This window comes from Micromesistius poutassou (genome assembly GCF_964030765.1).
Source record: "Micromesistius poutassou genome assembly, chromosome: 17".
NCBI lineage: Eukaryota > Metazoa > Chordata > Actinopteri > Gadiformes > Gadidae > Micromesistius > Micromesistius poutassou.
The window spans coordinates 10,709,388-10,730,492 of NC_140287.1; the positions used below are offsets into that span (position 1 = coordinate 10,709,388).

Consider the following 21,105-nt stretch of genomic DNA (forward strand, 5'->3'; position numbering starts at 1 on the left):
CCCTCCCCCCGCCTTCACTGCTTTGATATGAAAAATGGCTGAGGCAGGTGAGTCCTCCGAATCACGGTGTCGAGTGTCACGGCTTTCAAACACACAAACCACAAAGCCTATGGACGCCTCAGAACGGACTAGTCAACGCGCTGCGGCATCACTCGGGCAGGTTGGGGGGTGTTGTGTGTGTGTGTGTGTGTGTGTGTGTGTGTGTGTGTGTGTGTGTGTGTGTGTGTGTGTGTGTGTGTGTGTGTGTGTGTGTGTGTGTGTGTGTGTGTGTGTGTGTGTGTGATTTCAAAGTAACAAACTCAAAGCCGATGCATGCGTCCAAAACTATTCGTTCAAAACCAAATAAACAACAAAAACAGCGTCCCTTATTCGCTTTAAATACTTTATTTACCGCGCCGTATTAATTCCCAAGTTTTGAAAAGAAAAAGTATTTGAAGCGAATAAGCGACGACACACACGCACGAACACACGTGCACGCACGTTCATTCACGCAAGCAGGCACCCACTACAACCTGGAGAGGCTGTAAATGCTTTTAAAAATGATAATGGCTATAGACAATTTTTGACAGGTTACAAATTCTCCCAATTTACTTACTATTCCTCTGTACATATTTGTTTTTTCCTGCATTTTACAGATTTGTGAGGAGTTTTTCTGTATTACAAACAAAGATCTACTCTGAACATTCAGAGCTGCTGTAGAAAAATATGCGCCCCTACTGCTGAGTTTGTACCGCGCCCGAAAAACAGAGTTTGGCAAGGACCTGAAGGAGATACTGAGAAAGCTTGATGATGAGGTGTGTGCACAGTACAGTACCAAACAATACTTTTGCCCAGATGAACTTCAATCTGTTGAATTACAATTAGTCTTGCTATTATTAGAGCTATCTTTCTGTTTTTTCTTTTTTTCTTTGAGACCACCAACATCGTCAGACACGGCAAGGAAGCAGCCATGAAAGGACTTCCTGTGTTCCTACGTGAAGATCCTAATCTACTTTTCAAGCAGTGTCTTGTAAGTATTAATGGTCATTAATATAAATTTTACAAGCATAGAGATACAATTGTAAAATTATAGCTGCGGCGCAGCAATGGGTCGGGTCCGGGCTAATTTTGGCAAATTCTGAGCAACAAACAGGAGAATAGGAAGACAGGACAGTTGACCTTATAATGTTCAATTTGCACCAGTTGAGGATTGAACCCACAACCTCTGGAACCAAAGACCATTGTCTATCGCACTGAGCTAATTGGCAAGTGGCATTTCAACAGTGGCTTCACAAATTGAGTGACAGCTGTTGTAAAGGCAAATTTAAAAAATGGTCAAAATTTCAGAAATTCAGTCATCTAAACAAAAATCTGATAATACATAAATTGCATCTTGACAGCATGGAAATGTTGGTGATTTGTTTTTAATGATAAGTGTTTTGCTTCATAAGAGAAAATATGATGTTTAAAAATTCCACTCACATTGGCTGCAGTTGTTCCCATGAGAGCAGAATTCAAAATGTTCTCAAAAATTCAGTTTTTGAGATAAAATTCTGATATTTGCCAAACTTCATCAACCATGACTCCAGAATATTCTCAATTTTTTTCAGGAAGATTGAAAATGTATTTATCAAGAATTTGATGGTATACGTTTACAGTACTGTTTACAGTCATACGTTTTCATGCACTGTAGGATCAATTTTTGCTTGTGGGAGGAGATACATTTTAAAAGTTTTACAGTTATTGAAAAAAACAGAGTGATGGACTTCATAATTTGTAATGAGTTTAAGTGGACTAAAGTTTCAGCAGTATTGAGGCTACATTGTGGTGAAGTTTCAACACTGTAGCATCTACCGTTGGTTTGGTAGGAATTTTTTAAGTTTTTAAACGCTTATTGTGCCCCCCCTAGGAGGGGGGGGCACATGTCCTTGGAGTTGAGTGAATCTGGCATGGGACTGGACCTTTGTGCAAAGTTTGGTGAGTTTTCACCCATGGGAAGTATGACTTCCTTGGAAGAAGAAGAAGAAGAAGAAGAAGAAAGAATTCCTAGGAATACAATAGGTTCCCGGCAGCTTAGCTGCCCGGACCCTAATGAAGATACTGTAATTGAAAAAACTACACAAGTAGAAAATCTGAAAGTTTATTTCTGTTTCGCCCTCGGACTGCTTGAGAGAGGGAAGGGAAGTTAATTGCCTGTCTTATATAAAAGCTTATTGGTTGTGAAGTGAGTCCCTCTAGCACATTTGACAGGGGTTTCAGATTATACCATGAGGAAGATGCTGCTTTGATATACAGGTTGTTGTCGGCAGATGTTAGACCGAGGCTGCCTGCTTTGGCTAGAACTAGGGGGCTAGATCACAGCCATATCACTCACCACCTGTCAGGTCATTCTTTTGATACTAGTGATTAGGTCTAGGCCTCTACAGGCTACAAGCTATTATTTTTCTTACAGTCCGAGTCAAATGTTCTGGGCCACATAACTACAAGTGTGATATACTCTTCTACATTGGGTTGGAACCATTTCCTTGGTTTTGTGGACATTGCAGGTTATGCTGGTGAGCTGGCACGCATCTCACAGGGGTGAATTATACCATAGATTACAGATAGATAGATTATACCATGAGGGAAGATGCTTTTATTGAGCTGGCTCCTCTCTGCTCTTTTATCTGTTTAAATGTGCGCTATGCATGATGGTGGAAGTTCAGTTTGTATTATTTGTTTAAATTTCTTGGTTGATGCTTTTGCCCAACAGAACGTAGAGTAGGTTTAAAGTTTAGGATCACTTTGAATGTTCTTGTTTTCAATGGAAACACACATGAGTCATCCTGCATAGGAAATATAGGAGACCAAATCCTGTCTTTATAAATTTTTTCCAGATTCATATGGCGGTCTTATCATGGTAAACTAGCTCATTGTCAGGTGTTTAACAGCGACACACACTCAGAGACAGTAAAGAAAGACGGGTCCTAGCTGCTACGCGCGTTTGATGTGCTCTCACCGTTCTCATGCACACAATTGTTTTTTTAATACAGAAATTAAAGGCTTGCGGTTTGTCCACGATGCGGCATATATGCGGGAAATTACGGTAGTGTAGTTTACATAGTTTTCATAGTTATCAGCCTACGTGCTGCTGAGAAGACCAGAGTTTTTTTACAACACCCTCAGGGGTTGCATAGCTATTGGATCATGAGGAGATATTAGCTGAATGCTAGGAAATGTTATTTGTTTAAAGGTCCCATGGCATGCTATTTTATGGATGCTTTAATAAAGGTGTTAGTGGGCCCCTAATACAGTACTTGAAGACGTTCAAGAAATTCAGCCTTGGTGCAGAGTTACAGCCACTACGAGCCAGTCCCACAATGAGCTTTCCACAAACGTGCCGTTTTTAGAGGCGGGTCAAGGTGGAGGGTGGGAGTGTGGCCCTGAGCAGCTTGCAGCCACGGTACCATGCGCTAGTGTTTACAGTGGAACACTGAACACTCCGGGTGCTCCGGCGGGAGTCCTGGAGCTCTATATCTAAATAATATCATATTATATTTAGATATCTATATAATATATATTATCATGGTCAAAAGCTGTTTGCGCCTCCGTATGATATTATGAATCTCAAACGACTGAGACGGGTTCTCAGACGCCTCTGGTTCTTCCACTTCCACGTCAATATTAAGTAGGCTACAGACTCAACGGAGAAATGAAATGGAGGAGAAGGGGATTGTTGCCCGCGATTGTTGCCCGGGGTTGTCTGCGTCGGGTTGGTTGAGAAGGAATTGGGAACCGCGACATGGAGGAGAAAAGGATTGTTGCCCAGGATTGTCCGTCGGAGCCCCGCGGAACGCTGGCCGCCCCCGGGGCTGCCCGCCCAGCCCTGCTGCCACGGCAACGGTCCGTCGGAGCCCCGCTGCCCACTGGCCACCCCCGGGGCTACCTGCTGAACGCTGGCCAACCCCGGGGCTGCCCGCCCAGCCCCACTGCCCGCTACAGCGGGGCTCCGACGGACAATCCTAGGAAACAATCCTTTTTTCCTCCATGTCGCGGTTCCCAATTCCTTCTCAACCAACCCGACGCAGTCTAGTCTTTTCACCAAATGGGAGCTTTATGCAAGCTTGCGTTATTGTGTTGCATGTTATGCGCCATGAAGGCCGCCTCATACCTCCGGATCCGGACGAAATTTGTCCGTCCGTACTAAACGTTGTCTCCGGGACTACCCTTCATACCTCCATCCGGTTTCAGTGTTATGGATGTTACGCAAAACAACCTCTAGAGGGCAGTGACTGTCGTGTATAAAATGACCAGCATTGACAATCGCAAACATGGTATCTGTAGAGGAAATGATTATGCTCTGTGTCATCTGGCACAAAGTGTACGTGGAGGTGGCATGTGGCACCCCTCACCAACCTGCAGATTCTCTGCTCAAAATTTAAATTCAGAAAAGTTTTATTGGCATAAAAAATATACATTTGCATTGCCAAAGCAGGTGAACAATAAAATTATAAGGTCAAGTATATAGTATAATATAAGTATAAAACGTTAAATACAAAATATATATACATATCAGTTATTATAGGCCTACTACTCTCGTGGTTGGGACTTCTGCCTCTACTGCCGCCTCGATCTCCGGTGGTAGTGCTCCGGTTTGTCCGGAGCACTCCGGATTCGTAAGCTCAGAGGCGACGGACCCACTGACAGACGACCTCCGGGACCAGACAAAAGCGTCCGTATCCGTATTTACCGTAGGGTGTGAATGGGCCTTTACACCAACAGCGGAACGGTTATCCAAATAACAAAGAACACTTGCGTTACAGTGTGTATTCACACACACACATGTGGCGCTCGCACGGTCCTAGCTCATTGTCTCATTGGCGGGCCAAATTCTCTGGGCGGGCCAAGCAGAGAAAGGGGAGGTAACATGGCCCCATATGACGTCATATGGGGCCGGAAGCCAAATCGAAGCGTTTCAGCGATCCTTTTTTCAAAGACGGCGCAAGATAGCTACTTCGCGGTTTACACCTAACGCAATTTTTAGCTACTGGGGGACCATAGGGAGGCTAGGGGAACTCAACTTAATGTTAGAAAACCTCAAAGTGAAAATTTCATGCTATGGGGCCTTTTAAATGGCTTATTAATTCATAGGGCTCCTTTTTAGGTATAGGCCCATTTGATTGTTGTTTCTGTTGATCAGGTGCACCAACCTATTGCAGCAGCAAATTTGATGATGGAGGTGTGATTGCTGCTCTGCAGCGGGTGCATCACATAGCCCTGGGCAGAGCCGTATATAGAGAGAGTTCTGCCAACTGAAATCATGGGTGCCATCTTGTAGACCCAAGTCAGCTCACTGTACAACGTCTGCCAATGGAACGAAGATGGGATGTTGCAACTAATCGCTCATTATCATCATAAACCGTTTGTGAATGTTAAAAGGTTTCTCATACTTTGCTAAAATATAAACGCTTTTACAAATATATCACGTTGAACGTCTCGAGAAGACAGACAATTATGCCTACATCACCTACAGGGCTCCAGACTAACTTTTTCACAGGTAGCACTGGTGCCACCTAGCTTTTCATTTAGTAGCACCAAAACAAATTAGGTAGCACCATATTTTTCTTTGTATAGCGTGTTATTAATACATGACCTTATGTTTATGAAAGATTGACAAATAAATAGATAAAGAATAAAAATAAAGATAGATAAACGCCTTAAATTAAGCACATAACATGGAATATTTATACATACACACACACACACACACACACACACACACACACACACACACACACACACACACACACACACACACACACACACACTTCTGTGTGTTTTTATAAGATACCTGGGCATGATGGCATTAAATAATAATTGAATTCTAACGGAAATTATAATTAACCTATAGAGCATTTTTCCATATTCCATTATTATCATTTGGCTATATGAGACACACTCCTTACCTTCTGCATGGGCATGTTCAACCACAATATGGCCAATAAGAATATTGGTTTTCCATCTTCAACGATACGGGCATATATAATCTCGCACTCTTTGGTGGATTTGTCAGTGGAACCGTCAAGCATGAATGAGAGGTAGGGGGCGGATGCGACTTTGTCAGTGGTCTTTCCCTTGAGTGTGTCTGCTATAACTCCCACAAATTGTGCACACGCAGTGTCGTTGGAATATGTGGGGTTGACGTTCAGTCCGTTATTCTTCATCATTTTGTGAATGGGAGTTCCTCTTTAGCGATGTTGTAGGCGGTGTTAAACTTGATGATCATTTGTTCATTCTCCGCCGAGCGATTGGTCTCATCTATCCGATTAAATGAGGTGGGGAGAGACTGGGAGCTTCATGTGATGCAGCGGTCCCTGCACGTCTTGTGCTTTTGGCTTTCATTGTGTAATTTTAATGACTGAACTTTGAATTGTGTAGACCCATTTACAAAATGTGTTTTGCCTGCAACGGACGGGCCACATGTCCTGCAGTACACACACCATGGTTTGTCCCTCATAACGCAACCACGGGAACTGCGCCAGCCATTTTTGTTGAAAACAATACTTTTTTTTTTTCTCCCCACTGCCCCCCGCCTCTTTCGCCAACCTGTTACTGTCCTCTTCAGAATAAGAATCTGAGATTCTTTTTGCTTCCTCTGCTAACCCTTCTCCAGCACCAACAACAGCCTCATTTGTTTCCTCCTCCGAGACATTTTTCTTCTTAAAATAATCTACTATCGACCGCTTCATATCTGCTCGTCCTCCTGCAAGTAGCACCGGAGCGACCTCATTAAATTTGAACTCACACCTTAAGAAATTAGGTCGCACTCTGAAGCCCTGATCGCCTATCAGTGGAGCCGCGTTCACCTTACCTTCTCCGATAGCCGTCGCCGTGTAGCCTACGATTACTTATTGAGACATTGGCTAAAAATTACAACTTCTTGGTTATTTATTTTAATCTAGACTATAAATATTTCCCCTAAACATCAAATTAACCCTTCTCGTAGCCTACTTAGGTGTCATGATCAGACTGTGTCTATTGTTAAAAGTCTGACTGATGACTAATGCCCAAGGGAAAAAAGACCATACACGTATGATTTTGTTTATCAATTAAAGAGTTTTCTCTTTCATAAAAAATGAATCAGACGTTAGCAATATAAAAATGACTTTGGTTACTTCTTAGACTATAACTTATAATACATTCTGAATGTTTGCATTCAAATCCTAGCAGTACGCAATAATTTGTACAACATTTAAACAACAGACTCTCAGGAAGATCCTCCAACAGGAAAATTCATATTCAATATTCATATTAAAATATCAACAGTGAAATCAGGGAAGAGCCATTAAAACATCTCAAATATTACGGTAAAAGTATACATTTTGTATTAGACGATCTTTAATATCTTTACTTCTTACTATATATCGTATAATACATTCCGAATACATTCTGAATGTTTGCATTCAGAGATGGTTCATCTTCAGTCCGTTTCGTTTGGTGGGTCTGCTGGGCGGTGTCGGTGGGGTGAAGACGAACAGTGTTGGGATGGAATTTGGCTTGAGCTTCCTAGCACCATCAGCTCTGTGACTCTAACTGTGTCTCATCGAAGTGGTCCTACAAACGGAGTCAGACATTTTAATGCAATTTCAAAGAGAAAGTAAATGATGGTAATGGATTTTCACAGAATGGCATCTAACCAATGCATAGTTATTGCATGGATTACATAAGCGCTTTGGCACCATGCTGTTTGCACTAGACTCTAGACAAGAGTAACATAAATCTCTCCAGCAAACATGAACTGACCATCTGTAACTCGAGAAATAGCTGACCAAGCAATGCTGCAAAAGGGCATTTGTTTGCAATATATCCACATGATTTCCGTGCAAAGTTAATCACAATCTTTCTGACATGCATGAACATAAACAAAGACAATGCAGCCGTGTTTTGAAAGAATGCAGGGTAAAATGCGGCAGTGCAGAAAGATAGCACGTCAAGTAGGCTAGCCTTGCAATGATGTAGTATTAATAGTTGTCATTATTCTAAAAATTGCATAGATTTTCACAGAATGGCATCTAACCAGTGCATACTTATGCATACTTATGCATAAAAGAGCCTGGTGGAAAAATACAGACGGCAGATGCAGGTTGTTTGTCCCGGAGTTCAGTGCTAGCATTAGCATAAAAAAGGCGCAAAGAGCTAGCGAGCATCGTGTAGCTTAACACTACTAGGCTAAGTTCAAATCAAATTCACTTTGGTTAGTACTTTTTTCGAAGCATGCCATGAATTGATGGGGTACAATAATATTTTCCAAATGTGTTTTCTTTACAAAGTCCATGATAGAAATGTTCTTACCTCACACAACAAGGAAAAATTATTCGGCTTCCAGTTCATCCTTCTGACCCTCTGCTCCCACAATTTCCTCCTAGTAGGGTCCTGAGGGAAATGATGCAGACGTTTACCACGTCCGGGCCTTAGAGAGCAACCATAGGCTACACAACACAACATTTTCTTTCGAAAAGTAATGATATTACAGATATATATTCCTCTCTTGTAAGTTGTCGCACTTGCCTTGATATGATAGCATGGTAATGACGATTGATTAATGTTTGGTCTGTAAGATGGCGTACACAAAACACGTGACTACCTTTGAACCAATCCACGACAGAATTGTCCTGAACGTTCTAAACAGAGTTGGCGGAACTCTCTCTATATACGGCTCTGGCCCTGGGAAGAACTCGTGCTGAGGGATAGTGGATGTCACATATTCTACTCTGGCCACCTGTGATCGGTTCTTTTAAGCAATCTTACACAAGATGGCGTTCTTGAATGTCACTGGTACGCAAAGCACAGCCGTAGGAACGAGGCGCCTGCGCCGAGTTCCGAAGTCCTGTGCTTCAAGTACCAATAATGACATTCAAGAACACCATCGAGTGTAAGATTGCAAATCAATAACACAAACCATCTTCATTATCAACAATATTGTAAAATGTTTTCATATTGTGGGTTAATTTGCCCTCAAATTCAAGCTTTCTGCCCGAGTTCATCTCCATCAGAAAATAGTTCCTATAGTAAAAGCGCCTCGTTCCTACTGCGCAAGTGAAACAATGTAACAGTTGAACGTTGTTATGGAAACTAGGCTCATGAAAGTAGTTTCAGCTAGTTAGCGTAGCGATACTTTCTGTAATTAGGCACATTATTTTTGTCCGTTCTTTCACCAGGCATTTAAACACACTCTAGAATGGGAATTGACCAATCAGAGTGCTTGCTTAAACTTGTGTGTTATTGAATACCACATTAAGTCAACTTTACAAATTTTCTCATTTTTCCCATGGACAGCACCAGATAGGCTTGAATGACGGGGATATGGATCAGTATACACCGGAATGGTCCTTCAACAACAAAGCTAAAATGACAGACAACTTCATATTGGATATGACAATCCAATTTGAGATGCCTGGCTCCCTACAAGACATGTATGTGATGTGAGTTTGAATTGAAAATCATATTTCTTAATGTCCTCAAACAGGAAACTGATCCAGATTACGTGGTTGCCAAGGGAGTCACTGTGGGAATTCTGTATGTCCTGTGTGGCTGAAGCCTCATCCCCCAAGATCCAAAACATCGCACTCATCTTAGAGGAATCCATAGTAGTAAAGGACCTTCCGGATACTCCCATGGCCTACCTTCTCGGCCTCCTTTATGCACTCAATATTTCCTATCCGGAGGACCTTAAGTACACCTTTGAAACACGTGTTCCTGGATAATGGCCCAAAATGCTCTGTGCGATCTCTAAAGAAAAAGCTTTGTCTCGTCGAAACAGGTTTTCCCTCTTAGAGTCAGCTCTGATTAGCAGCTGTGAAATTTGACAAGTTCACATAATTGTTTTGTGTTGTGTTCTCAGACTAATTGCTGGTTAATAACTCAAAAGTTTGTAAAATGTGTGTTACACCCATTTGTAAGTTATGTAGTTATTGCTAATAAGGCAACGTGAAATTTGACATTGATTTATTTTATTTATATTTTTCTACATTGTTACATTGATTGATTGTTCTAGCAAAATGTTAATGCAGAATGTATTTTCAAGTTAGACCTGTGAAGCCATACGTGTCAAGACAGCTGTGAATGACATGTTATGTGAATTTTAACAGAACTTTTTCATGTTAATTCTCTTGATAGTCATCTCCCATCGCCCATAGTCATCTCTGACCAGCAGCTGGCAAACTAATGTTTTAAGTGTTTATCACACATTTTATTGTCTTAAATTGTATTTTAGATGCATCTGAGCAGGGATTATTGTTCTAGCATAAGTGTAACTGCAGAATGTTTTTCAAGTTATACCTGAATATTTGGCCATATTGTTGAATTTGAAATTCACACTTTGATCACTGACTAGCAGCTGTGAATGACATGTCATGTGAAATTTAACACTGAACTTTTTCATGTTAATTCTCTTGATGCCCATAGTCATCTCTGACCAGCAGCTGGCAAACTAATGTTTTAAGTGTTTATCAAGTGAAGAATGGGGAGATCGCGCACTAGGGCTGAGGAGTTCCAAAAGTATTTTAAAAGCCGAAACAACAATTACAGGACACATAAACAAGGGGAAACGTTTCGGGTCTAGCCCTTCATCCGTGTTCCTTGTACGTGATGCGTCACAGGGCGCAGTGGCCTTTTATAGGCTCGCCTGCCAATCACCCAATCACCCCAAGACACATGAGTGTGTTTGGGGTCAGTGTATCCAAATCACCAAAGTTACACCACAGGTACTATAATATCACGATTATATACAAACATGTACAGGAGATATAACATTTGTATACAGAAACAGTCACATTTTAATAGTGATACCATATTTAAATTTAAATTAAAAAAATATATATATATAAAACATAACAATATTTAGAAAAAGGTACACATCACCCTTATCAAAAGCAATATCATCATAGCACATTAGGTTATCTTGCGTCCATGTTGGCCTGGTCCATTATTCAACCAACTATTCTAATTACAACAGTTACAGCGAACATGTTAAGGTAAATTCATCATTGATGCCACATAGACGGTCTCCTAAGACCAGTTCAGACCAAAGATTCGCGACGCAACGAGACTCTTTTGGGACGTCGCAGGGGAAAAGTTGCAGCAGTGTGAACTGGTCGTTGCAAGGAGTACCCAAAGATTGAACATGTCAAATCGCCAGGTCCAGTTTTAGAACGCAACGATGTGGCTTTTTCTCTTCAGCCAATCAGGATACAGCACAACCATTTAGGCTTATTAAATATAAGTTGTAGATGCTAACGGTATTATCTTTGGTTTTACACCGCACTTATTTAACATGCCATGCAAATGTATAAATCAGTGTTCGAATTACGTGGGAGCCAGAGGGAACCGAGCTTCCAAAAAGGCAAAGTCAAAAAACTGAGGGGTCTCATATCTGAAGGTGTCTGCCATATTTGGCATTGTAATTTCATCTTAAATAACACTCATCCATCCCCGTGCAGTCTCTTACCATTAAAGATGTTAGATTAAAATATAGGCTAGCCTACTATACGTCACGTAGACTGACTCATTTCACGGATTCCTGTGAGACCGGGTTGCCTTAATTACATCGGTCGCATTTGTCAGGTGAAAACTAAATGTCAAGGGAAAGAGGCGGTGGTTGAAAAAAGTATTTCGATCACTTATTAAGTTCACTCGTGGCGTGTAATGGTTTATTCGTTTCCCTGTATCATTTCCTTAATTTAGAAGACAGTTAAATAATAATAAAAAATAATAATTATTAAAAAAAAAGATATAAAAAATTTTATTAAATTTTTTTTTTATATTAAATAAATTCTTAAAAAAAAATTAATTAATTAAAAAAATAATTATTAAAAAAAAATTGGACCTGCGCACAAATGTTTATTTTTGGATCTGCGTGCATCTTTTTTTTTGGTCCTGCACGCACATCCTTTTTTTTGGATCTGCGCGCATCCTTTTCTACGGAAGAGCATTAGGGCCACGGAGTAATATATTAATTCTAAATCTCTGAGAAAAAAAGTCAAAATTTTCGAGAAAAAAGTCAAAATTTTCGAGAAAAAAGTCAAAATTTTCGAGAAAAAAGTCAAAATTTTAAAAAGTCGCAATTTTCGAGAAATAAAGTCAAAAGTTTTGAGAAAAAAAGTCGAAATTTTCGAGAAAAAAGTCGAAATTTTCGAGAAAAAAGTCAGAAATGTAGGCTACCAGGAAGAACCAGGTCATTCAGAGCTGGAGCTGACAGACTTCGTGTCCTGGCATAGTGCTGCTGAAATGGAGGATTTAATTAAATGTTACTTCGAGATTGGATTATCTAACATAGAGATCCTTGCAGTCTTAGCACAGAATCACAGTATTGTGATTTCTATTCGGACCTTGAAGAGGCGGTGTCGTGAACTTGGACTGTGTAGGAGGCGAAATCAGTCGGACATAGACAATGTGATAGCCTTCGTGCAGGAGGAACTGCATGGGAATGGACAGATGCAGGGGTATCGTTGGCTACACCTACGAGCTATCCAGAGGGGGTTTGTGGTGTCTCAAAGGACTATAAGGCTGATACTCAGGGCACTTGATCCTCGTGGGGTGGAAATTAGACGGGCACGTCGTCTGAGGCGGCGTGAGTACACAACCCCGGGGCCTAACGCACTGTGGCACATGGATTCATACGATAAGTTGAAGCCATTTGGAATTTGCATTAACGGATGCATTGATGGCTACAGTCGGTACGTATTGTGGATGGAGGCGTATACCACCAACAATGACCCTAAAGTCATTGCCTCATATTACACCAAGTGCATCGAACGTGTGGGGGGCTGTCCGGAGCGGCTGCGAGCAGATAGGGGGACTGAGAATGGCCACGTCGAGGGCATGCAAGTCTTCCTTAGAAGAGAGCACTCCGATGCATTTGCAGGCATCAAAAGTTTATTGTATGGCCGCAGCACTGCAAACCAGCGCATTGAGTCATGGTGGGGTATCCTTCGCAAACAGAGCGTGCAGTTTTGGATGAACCTCTTCAAATCATTGCAAGATGCTGGCCACTTCTCCGGCGATGCCTTGGATAAGAGCCTAATGCAATTCTGCTTCCTCGAACTAGTTCAGGTAGGCTATGCTACTGTTTGCATCATCACCCAATGTGAGAATCGATTTAATCAAAATGCCATTTAAAATGAAACATACAATATGGTGTACCGCAATTAGGCAAGTGCGAACCCCGATGTGACATGGCTAAGTGAGTCCTATCGTGGGTATGCTAAAACTCATTATTCGGGGATGTATTACTTCTGTTAGGCCTACATGCAATACACATTAAGGGTGACTTCAATTCTCTGCAAAGGACCTGGGGAAACGAAGTAGTTTAGTAGGCTAGTTACAGGTACATAATAAAAAACACACGACTATAGGATCCATTACATGTGAAAACATAAAAAAAAAATGTATTAATAGTCTTCAGGCCAGTGTAATCTAATATTACTGCATTACCATTAACTCGCATGGAATTATGGGATCACTCAATGTGCTGAAACTTCTACAACCCTCTGCTGAAACTGCAGGCGTAGATTGTTTGCTTATAAACTCGCACTGCGCAGAAACGAAACTTAATTTAGCCTAATTCATTCAACCGTGCAGAAACCAAATGTGTGTATTATATCATTTTAATTTCATTTGCATTGTCTTGCAGAAAGAGCTGGATGAAGTTGTGCAGACATGGAATACTCATAGAATCAGACCAGCTACATCCAGGGGTCAGTCTGGAGGTCGTCCAATCCTACTTTACACAGCCCCGCAGATTTCTGGTGGGGAGGACAGACTGAAGTTATTTAATCAAGAGGAGGTTGACCTTTGTAAGGAGGAGTGCACACCCAAGGGTCAATTGCCTTGTGATGAAACAGTCTACGATCTGTCCACATTGCTGGTACAAGAAAATGGATGGAACACTCCTAAAGATGCGTTTGAAGCTGCTGAACTGTACAACCTGTTACGAGAGGAGATACAAAATAATCTTTGAGGATTTCACCTACTCGTCTGTGCCCACAGTTTGGGTGCATCAGCACTTGCTGTGTACTTGGAGAGACTTTTGATTGCCATTGCCACTGAGCAAGCCTCCACTTTACCCATCCACTCGTACACACACACACACACACACACACACACACACACACACACACACACACACACACACACACACAGTGGTACTTGGAGAGACTTTTGATTGCAATTGCCACTGAGCAAGCCTCCACTTAACCTGCCCACTCGTATTGTTTCTAACCTGCGGGAAGGGACACCTCACCTGTTTAGCTGGGGTTGGGATAGTCTTGGGGTGGTGACTAGTTGGGTCGTACACATTTACACACCAGTTAAACACCCTTCAGGCACCCTGACAATCTGCAGATCCTGAAGCTCACTCTAGCAAGTGACTGCTAAATAGGAATGTCCCTTGAATATCCCCTTGGGGATTAATAAAGTATCTATCTATCTATCTATCTATCTAGGAAACCACCTGCTGCCACACGACAGCACTAATCCTACTAGGCATTGGGCAAGGGGGAGTCAGATCCTGTCCTGCTCAGTCCTCCCTAGGTTAGCGTAGAGGTTTAATCCCTACAAGACTGTGGCAATACCCCATCTGCTACACTTTAATAGGTTAACACAGTAGAGATGACTGTGTAGTGTGACATCCCAAGAGGCCAATGAGCCAGGGCAGGGGTGTATAACAGGGATGTATAAAATAACGATAATAGTTGTAATGTTAGGTGCAATAGATTAATATAATGCAGTTCTTAACTAATGGGAATATTATTTAGCTTGTTTTTCTTCATTTTGGTATACATTAGTTATTCAATGATTTATTTTGTTCTACTGTATACTTTTCCTGACAACCTGCTGCCGCCCCCCCTATCATGTCGTGGCCCCCCAGGGGCCCCCGGCCCCTTCTTTGAAAACAGCTGAGCTAGAGGGCTTTTTGAGAGGCAGAAACTCTCAGTATGAGGGTGGAGTTTGGGGAGACACATACACTCAGCTTCATGCACTCTTGTTCTTGACTGGACTCTGCTGTGTGGAGCATTCACTGAAAACGTACCTGTGATTCTGGCCTTGGGAATTGTACTGAAACTTACTTACCTGTGGATTGAGTTTCTCTGTTACTGGGCTGAAGATCATATGTATTGTTGAATGAACTGAAAGTAAGATTTTGTTTGTTCTGTGAAAATGATATTGTTGGACTGAAGGAAACCTACCTTTAAGTTTGTTGTTCAAGAGCCAGAGACATTGTTTGAGTTTGACTTTTCAAATTCAACCCTCATTAAATGAATTTTGAACATTTACAGTTTTTCATACGGTACAGTACAGCTCAATGAGCACAGTAGTACAGTATTGCCTGTGGGCTATTCTGTAGGGCTGTGAAAATAAAGTATGTTTCAAGTATTTGGTGAAAGTATTCCTACTTTGTATTCATACACAAATCTTAGTTCCATGGAGAAGGGTGTACTAGTATAATGTAGTGTTTATGCTATCCCTTATTCTTTGTACATATTCCATAATTACCCCAAAGTAGCTCTGTACATTCCTGCAACTAGAGTCTGATACAATACAAAATTAACACTAGGGATTTGTACATTAAGGGGAAAATGGCACTCCCTGCCTTTGAGGGCAAAATAGCAGTGCAGTTCCTCACATCCTCGAATCATCCACAAAATGGCACTGTAATGCCATGAAAGTTTATGTACATTTTATGAAATACGTGTATTGTCACATTTTTGTTTGACACATTGAATTGCTTTTTCAAAAAAGACCCCTTGTATGTTGTTTTCTTACTTTTCAAAGATCCCATGACTGCAGACCGCAGTATCTATTACCATTTTAATAAAGACAACTATGTAAACTATTTATAAAGCATTTAATGGAAATGATTTTTGCAGAAAACAGCACAAGTACAGTATAATGGTGCAATGTGCAATCAATACATATGCCTACAAAAACCATTCAAGGCAGTACACCTGTAAAATTGGCTGTGCGTTAAGATAGTAGAGAATACTTCAGTATTTTGATATTCAAACAGAACTGTTTCCAAAGACCTATAAAACCATCCCTGAGCAATAATGCATTCAAAAACCATTCAAGACAGTCATGCTGAAATGCACAGACGTTAACTAGAGTTCATTGAACATTGCTTGAAATATATTGAACTAAACATAGCTTGAGCTATGTTATAAGTACACCTGTAAAATTGGCTGTAAAAATACATAAGTATTGCGATATTCACACAGAACTGTTTCCTAAGACCTATAAAATCATCTCTGAGCAATAATGCATGCAACAGGGCAAGCATTCTGCAAACATCAGAAAACTAAACAATGTCCATTACCCAGATGTTGCTGTCTAAGACTTTATTGAATTCTGACCTAAACTCTGGGAAGTTGTCAAAACTATCTGACAGTTCCAACACACATCCACATGTGTGACCAATGGGTCTTCTGGAGAAGTCTAACATTTTTGTAAAGACAACCTGGATTTTGCTACAAATTATTACATCGCTGCCTGTAGTAAAACGCAGAAATTTTCCAAGACGTTCGTCATCTGATTCTCTTAGGTACCGTCTCAGGTGGTTTACCACCTCCTGCTGCTTTGCGGTGGTGACCTGTTCAAATTCCAGGAGGCCTTGGACTCTCCTGGGAGTGGGTTTGATTGCCTCATAGTGTGCCCGCAGCTCATCAATGCCGATCATTCCCTTTGTCACCTCTTTCCAGCAGTCCATAACGTATCTTGGTTTTTGAATGAGATCTTTATGGGCGATTTCCTCCAAGATCTGTGGCAGTGTGTGGGCGTTGACAGCCTTTCTGCACTCGTATGCCTCCAGCACATCCATGAGGTCATTGTAATCCACCTTTGAGAAATCCTCAAGTGCTGCTTTGAGGATGACCTTGTCCTGAGAACTGACATAGTTCAGGAAACTATCCAGGATGTCACAGCACACACATCCATGAAAGAAGTCCTCCATCAGAGGAAGAGCTAATTTTATAGGCAAGTACTGACAGGTGTAAAAACCTGACAGCAAAATTCTGCCAATGGCCTGCCAGGTCTCGCGGTTAAAGTCGTGCCTAATAAACAGAACTTTTACTGTTGTTCCAACAGTACAGCGATCATAGAATTCTTCCCAAAAGGCGCAGTAAACATCTCTGACAACCCCTTCACCAATCCCCTTTTCCACACTGTTGTCTGGAAGAATTCTCCTAAAAACGAATTGTTGCGTGAGCACAGCAGGATCCATGAACTCCTTAATCAACTCGTTCAGGCAATTACCATGGTGTATTTCTATTATTCTGGTAGCACTGGCTTGTGATGTGGTGGCAGGTGGTTGTGCATCGTGGGATACAGGCGATGGTTGTGCTGAAGAGGCATCGTGGGATACAGGCGACGGTTGTGCTGAAGAGGCATCGTGGGATACAGGCGACGGTTGTGCTGAAGAGGCATCGTGGGATACAGGCGATGGTTGTGCTGAAGAGGCATCGTGGGATACAGGCGACGGTTGTGCTGAAGAGGCATCGTGGGATACAGGCGATGGTTGTGCTGAAGAGGCATCGTGGGATACAGGCGATGGTTGTGCTGAAGAGGCATCGTGGGATACAGGCGACGGTTGTGCTGAAGAGGCATCGTGGGATACTGTGGAGAGCAGTTCGTCAGGTGGAGCGTCCATCACTAGAAATGAGGAGGAAGAACCCGGTGATGGCTGCAGCTCAAACACAAACTCAAAGGGCTCTGTGTCATCATCATCACCATCAATGTCACCACCCGGACTTCCTGGACCAAAGGTCACTTCCTCATCCTCATCCTCATCCTCAATTGCAATTACCTTAGCGGTAGTTGCAATGTAAAATCGCAAACGAGCCATGCACAAAGTGTCGTAGATAAACCCAACAGTACGATCCTTTTGCACAGGGTTTTGTTTGTAGTCCCTGAGTTCAAAGTTAAACCCCGATTCATGTCCTTTTGATGACATTCCATCTGGAAAGAAGAGCTTCTTTCCTCTTTGTAGAACCTCATTCATGCCACATTCCACTCCAATAGGTACCATTCTGGTCCCGCCTCCCTGCCTTGCTCTGATTTGCTTCATTTTTCCTCCCTCACAGTGCAACCATCCAATTTCAATTTTTCGGTGGCTTGCCTTACGCCTCTTATTTGAAGTAGGTGCTGATGTACCACCTGGTTCTGCATTTTGTTTTCTGTTTTCCTCAGCTTTTCTTTCATTTTGCTTGTTCCTGAGTTTTTCAAAAAGACCAATTTTGTGCTTCTGAAGAGCAGTCCCAGTTCTGCAAAAATTCCTCAGAGCTAGACGATCCCCGAATGATGAAAGGTACTTTGCCAGGTCATCGTCTTCCATCAACGGGATTATGTCTTTGTCAATCTGTAAAATCACAAACAAAATCGAATGTATCTTGTTTTTCTCTCTCCTACAATAAAATATGGTGTGTGTGTGTGTGTGTGTGTGTGTGTGTGTGTGTGTGTGTGTGTGTGTGTGTGTGTGTGTGTGTAATTGAATTGATAGGTTCCAATTTCTATAACTCCTGGAAGCTGAAAATTTGACAACACCAGAAAAATGAGACTGTTTCAATTTCAAGTAGTTAGTGTGTAGCATGTGTAATGTAATACCAGTATAGATGTATTTTCCTGTCGACAACTCATTAAAGCCATTAATGTATAAAAAGTTGGCAACAAAAGTGAGGACACCTCAGAGTGAAAAGGTTCTTATCAAACTGTGCATAAAATATGTACACTACACCCATGGACTTGACATTCAAAGGTGATGATTGCCCAAACACATCCCTACTTTTTGTTTTGACATGATAGATCTCTGACATTGGTAACTTAGTGGTTATCAACTTGTTCATAACGCAGCCCATAAAATGAATACTATTTACCCATACCCATTTTCTAATGGAATCCCCCACCAACTCCCTGATGTTGACATCACTGGGCTGTTGAAAAGTTACACATCTGCTCTCCTCCTCCTTCCACATACAATGGATGCACCACACATGCTCAAATTAGTATCAAATACCTATACACACTTGCTCAGTCCAACAAGGCAGTGGTGGTCAACATAATGGTGTTAACTTTAGTCTTCATCAAGATGTATAACTGGGCAAATGATATTTTAGTAGTAGCACATGTCAGGGATGTGCAACCACAGCTAATGCCACTATTGTATAGATTAAATGTTGTTTTTAGTGGATTGTCTATGAACCATATTAATTGCTTTACATTAATTGCCAATTACTAATTAATTTATGAGCATTAGCTGTGGTTGTACCACCTGACGTCTGAGCCAAAAAAAACATCATTGACCAAACTACACGTGTAATAAAAAGTGTTCTAAGGCATCAACCCCCATTTAGTGTTTACATTACCGTACATGTACACATTCATATCCAGAAAAGCACAACCTGACATTTGTCATCTGAACACTTTACCTTGTCCTCTTCCAAGTGTTGTATTTCATGTTCTGGGGCTCTTCTCTGACGTAAGAAATCTGACACACTGAGACAGCCTAGAAAAGAGATGGCATATGCTGTAATTAACAAGGACAGAATGAAATTTCATGGTCAAAAAGTGCAGTGATATTCTGTTGAACTCAAACCCTTCACCTGGAGTACACTCGTCCTATGTGTAGTGTCCCCCCCCCCTTCTACGGTTTTGTGCAACATAACTTTAGGAATTGCATTAAGGCAACACATTTATGTTTACTACAGGGGATCTAGTAGGCGCATTTCCTTGCACTGCTGCTATAACTCTTATATTATTACAATGTTAGGTCTATTTTAATTGTCCATATATTTATACTAGTACTGTTATTATTATCACTATGCTTACTTTTTGTACTGTAGCCTACATATTTATTGCTGGTGACTAGAAAGTAATCTTGCACTGTTGCACTGTGGAGTTTTTTTTATTTACTATGCTTACATTTTACATTTTGTACTGTACATATTTATTTCACTAGAATTTAATCTTGCACTGTTGCACTGTTGGACTTATTTGCACTACCAACTTGACACACACCTCATACTGGATCACAGTACCAATCCTCAGTAGCCTACATTCATGCACATCTTATCCATAGTAGGCTATTTTACTGCTCCCTTAGTCATGTTGATTTGTTGATTTGCTTTGTATTTCCTGTTTACATTGTATTGTATGTCCATTCATGCTCAACGTGTGGCAATTTACGTCCGTATTTTGTACGTACGTTCTATCCGGTGGTGTCTTCAGCTGCTGGGACCTTGAATTTCCCCTTGGGGATCAATAAAGTATCTATCTATCTATCTATCTATCTATCTAGTGAGAAGTGTTAGGCGCTAGCCAGGCTAGTGCTGTGTAGCACTATGTAAATGTCTGGCGTGCGGTAGGCTACCTTGCATTATATTATTAAACGCATTTCCAAAGCCAAGTAGTTTTACATGTCCAAACGACGTAGGCTACTGCGGCCAAGTTGTCTGGTTGAACTCCACGAAGCAGTCACAGGCTAAGTTAGCCACACGGCACAAACTAGCCGAATAGTTGTGGCTAGCCAAACAACACCCGCGGCATCATCTAACCGCACTCCCACTCGCCTCATATAGGGTACTGCTTGAGTATCACAGAATGCAGCATAAACATGTATTATCTACCCACCTGCCGCAGCCATGGCTCCCCGGTTCCTCCAGTCGAACCACCAAGCGGAATGCGTGTGTCTCTCTGCCACTCCGTCTCAGCCATTGACATCTACTGGCCGCCAGTGAATGTCACTGCCGTGGAGGGTTGCATTCTACAGATTTCTGACTTTTTTTCTCGAAAGTTTTGACTTTTTTCTCGAAAATTTCGACTTTTTTTCTCGAAAATTTTGACTTTTTTCCTCAAAACTTTTGACTTTTTTTCTCGAAAATTTCGACTTTTTAAAATGTCGACTTTTTTTCTCGAAAATTTTGACTTTTTTCTCGAAAATTTTGACTTTTTTTCTCAGAGATTTAGAATTAATATATTACTCCGTGGCCCTAATGCTCTTCCGTACTTTTCTTTGGTCCTGCGCGCATCTTTTTTTTTGGTCCTGCGCGCATCCTTTTTTTTTGGTCCTGCGCGCGCACCCTTTTTTTTGGGTCCTGCGTG

General features: G+C 41.5%; 1 long non-coding RNA gene across 1 annotated transcript; it reads right to left on the reverse strand.

Annotated features, from left to right (window-relative positions):
* Window positions 1-17,543: 17,543 nt before the first annotated feature.
* On the reverse strand, window positions 17,544-20,704 carry LOC311362647. Its single transcript, XR_014638820.1, has 3 exons — window positions 20,635-20,704; window positions 19,434-19,510; window positions 17,544-18,367 (listed from the first exon to the last, which is right to left on the reverse strand). It is a non-coding gene; the product is annotated as an uncharacterized lncRNA (long non-coding RNA).
* Between the last annotated feature and the right edge of the window lie 401 nt (window positions 20,705-21,105).